Below are 3,689 nucleotides of genomic sequence, written 5' to 3' on the forward strand. Positions count from 1 at the left end.
ATCTTGTGTAATAAATTCCTTTGTTTTGTAATAGGAAGGTGATTGTATGATTTTTGTAATGAAATGTGAGTGGGCTTTTAGTTTATGGATGTGGTTTTGTAATTAAAAGAAATAATGATGATGATAATTTGACATGGTGGCTTTTGAATGTTTGGAATGGTTCTTGTAATAGAATTTGGATGGTTTTGAATTGAATGGACAATATAAATGGAATGTGGATAACTATGTAACCTCATGAATAGGCTTGAATGAATCTTGTAGCCCATTGGATTTTCAATGACATTTTCTACTTTCTCAATTTCAATGAATTCTTCACTTTCTCCAATTTGCCTCTAGTTTGAGTTCAAAACTTCTTCTTATAAACTTCAGGTTGCAATATGAATAAACCAAAGATAGGATGGAAACCAAAACAAGCTTAACATGGACTTCGATCAAAAGTCAACTTTCCATGGTTGACTTTGACCAAGAGTCAAAGTTATCCCTCTCTTAACAATTCACTTCCAACTTAGAAGTGATTTTAAAACACCTTAAATTTTTAAATATCAAACTCTTGCATCAAATCCAAAACACATATAGCTTGCAACATAAGTAATTAAACGGACCAATCTCTGCCTTGATGATAAAACTCAGGTGATGGATTGTATAATAATCATAACAAAGCCCTTAAATTAACCTTGATGAAGATAACGCCCTTGTAGTTGGAGGAGAAAGAATTTATAATGTTCATACTTCAAATCATAAATAATAACTAGATGAATCGAGCCTGAATAAAGTAGGAGCCCTGATTTTCAAGATCCTTGATCCCAAGCTGAAGTTATTGACAACTGTTGCACGGAGTGTATAATGACCTAATGGAAAGATGTGCGTGAATGCAAAACTTAAGCCAATTAGAAATAAAATCAGATGGGCAAATTTTGGGGTGCAACACTACCTTGTTGTTTCATTTGTGATATTTTGTGTTCCCGGTAATTTATCATTGTTTTGTTTGAGGACAAACAAGAGTTTAAGTTGGGGAGAGTTGTTAGGTGCCAAATTGTGTTTATATTTAGTTTAATTAATGGCACCTTTCGACCGTTTTTATCGGATATTCGTACAATTCCCTGAAGTTTTAGATAATTATTTATAGTTTATAATATTAAGCTTTCATTTTATGTTAATATGTGTTTTAGTTATGATTTTGTAGGTTTTAGCCAATTTTGGGGAAGTTTGGAGCTTGTTTTGAGCTTTGCAAGAGAGTGCCTGGCAGAAGTAAGTGCGCGTCGCGCGGAGATGTGGGCGCGTCGCGCCCTGGGCAAGATATTTTGGAGCTTCAAAGCAGAGAGTTGCGCGCGTCACGCGCATGGGCGGTTTAAATTTCTTAAGTGTATTGGCGCGAAGCGCGCTGGAGGGCGCGACGCGCCCTGGACAGAAAATGTTTTTTCTATATAAAGAGTAATTCTGATTTTTTGGGTGTGGACCTTTTTCTTAAGAGCTAAAAAAACCCTAATCAGTGTAGCAAACTAAGAATTGAAGATTGGAAGCCTTGATCGTCGATTATTCGCCTTTGATGCTTGTTGATCTTCATCCTTTACTTCTTGAGCAAGCTACCATTTTCATGGATAGCTAAACCCCTTTTGTATCAAGATAAGATGTAATCTTCCTAGCTTTTTGTATGTTTTTCTTGTGAATATATTATGTATGAACAAGTGATGATCAATATAGATGGTTTAGTTTGTTTATTAAAGCTTTTTCTTTGGTATAAGTGTTTGAGACATCAATATTTGTATCTAGATCTAACTTTATCATCTATCAAACTATAAATTGCAGACATGGATTTAGCGTTTGATGTTTACTTAGTATCGGTTTTAAAACGTTATTTGTATTGTTTAAACGGTGGAGAAATTGTCGGTTAAACAATACGGTAAATCTAACTATATCGTTGCGGACACGGACGATATAGGCGTCGATACGTAATTATGTTGATCGTTACCATGTTCATATACGTATATTTATAAGGAGACATACAAATTTAGGTCGATGAAATCGAATCTTGATACATTTTCTTTAACTTAGAACTCTCATTAATTTACTCTTTGCTACTAAAAGAATTGAATGATCTTTTGCAAACCTAAAACTAAAGTAACATTAACTCAAGACAAAATAGGCTATAGAACGGCGGTGATATCGCAATAATCCCTGTGGATACGATAATAACGAAAAGTACACCACAATACTCTTTCAACAATAACAAGGGTTATACATCTCTTTTGGCGGAGAGAGGTACTCAAAATCACTGTTCCATCCAGTTGGAACAATATCTTTAAGAGAAATTCTTGAACTTTCAGGAGCGGAGTATTTCACCATGTAGTCGAATTTTCCGCTTGGTTCTCCTAATGTATCCCAAGTCTCTTCGGGGATAGGAGGAACTTCTTCTGATGAACCATGACTTATGGTGGTGAAACTGTTTGTAACTTCATCACTGCTTGGTTGAGTCTTACTTTCAGATCCTTTAGTCGGATAACAGCAAGGTGAATCAGACTCTGATAAGGAGATATATCCTGCTTTGTTAAGATAGGATAACCATTCCTCTTCATCGGTGTTTTCTGTACCGATGGTATTGACTGTTTGTTGAACAGGTTGAAGAAAACCTCCACTGCAAAAAGTTTCTTGAGTTGGGAGAACTACCTCAATCCCTGGAATAGCTTTTGATGATGTCGGAAAGAATCCAATTCCTGTTCTGTTCTTGTTGTTGGTAGGAATATTAATGTGCCCCCAACCACTGGTAGTGCCATCCTTTACAACTTGGATTGCATCTTTGTATGAAGAGATAGACGCTGCTTTCTCCTTTCCTTTGTCCAAGTAAAGTGCTTGGAATTTAGTTCCAACAACTTCTTTTGGTTCTATGTCGGAGAATGATGACAGGTTGCTGACGATCAGAGCTCGTTCTCCACATACGGTTACCAATTTGTCATTTCTTATGAACTTTAGTTTCTGATGAAGTGTTGAAGTAATTGCCCCAGCCTCATGAATCCATGGGCGACCTAGCAAACAACTGTATTGTGCTGGAATATCCATAACTTGGAAAGTGATTTTGAACGTCTGAGGTCCAATAGTTATGGGAAGATCCACTTCTCCGAAAACTGACTTTCTTGATCCATCAAATGCTTTGACGATGACATGACTTTTTCTCAATGGGTAATCTTCGAAAGATAATCTTGATAATGTTGATTCAGGCATGACGTTGAGAGAGGATCCATTGTCTATTAGGACTCCTGTGAGTACATCACCCATGCAGCCAACTGAGATGTGAAGTGGAAGATTGTGGTCCACTCCTTCTTCAGGAAGATCTTTGTCACAGAAACTTAGGTTAGTTCCAGCGGAGATGTTGGCAACAATGTTGTTGAATTTGCTTATAGTAACACTAGGTTCTACGAAAGCTTGTTCCAAAACTTTCTGTAGAGCTTCCCTATGAGCTTCAGAACTCAATAGCAGGGAAAGAACAGAAATCCTAGACGGAGTATGTAGTAATTGATCTACTATGTTGTATTCACTCCTCTGGATTAACTTCAAGATCTCATCATTTTCTTTCGCTTGAACAACATTGGTCGGATGATTGTCTTGCCTGTGTGGTACTTCCTCCGAAGGTTTCTCCATATTTTCTGTCGTTCTGTTGAAGACTCGTCCACTTCTGGTGACTTGACTAACATCAG

The sequence above is a fragment of the Vicia villosa genome, linkage group LG1 (genome assembly GCF_029867415.1).
Source record: "Vicia villosa cultivar HV-30 ecotype Madison, WI linkage group LG1, Vvil1.0, whole genome shotgun sequence".
In the NCBI taxonomy this organism is placed as follows: domain Eukaryota; kingdom Viridiplantae; phylum Streptophyta; class Magnoliopsida; order Fabales; family Fabaceae; genus Vicia; species Vicia villosa.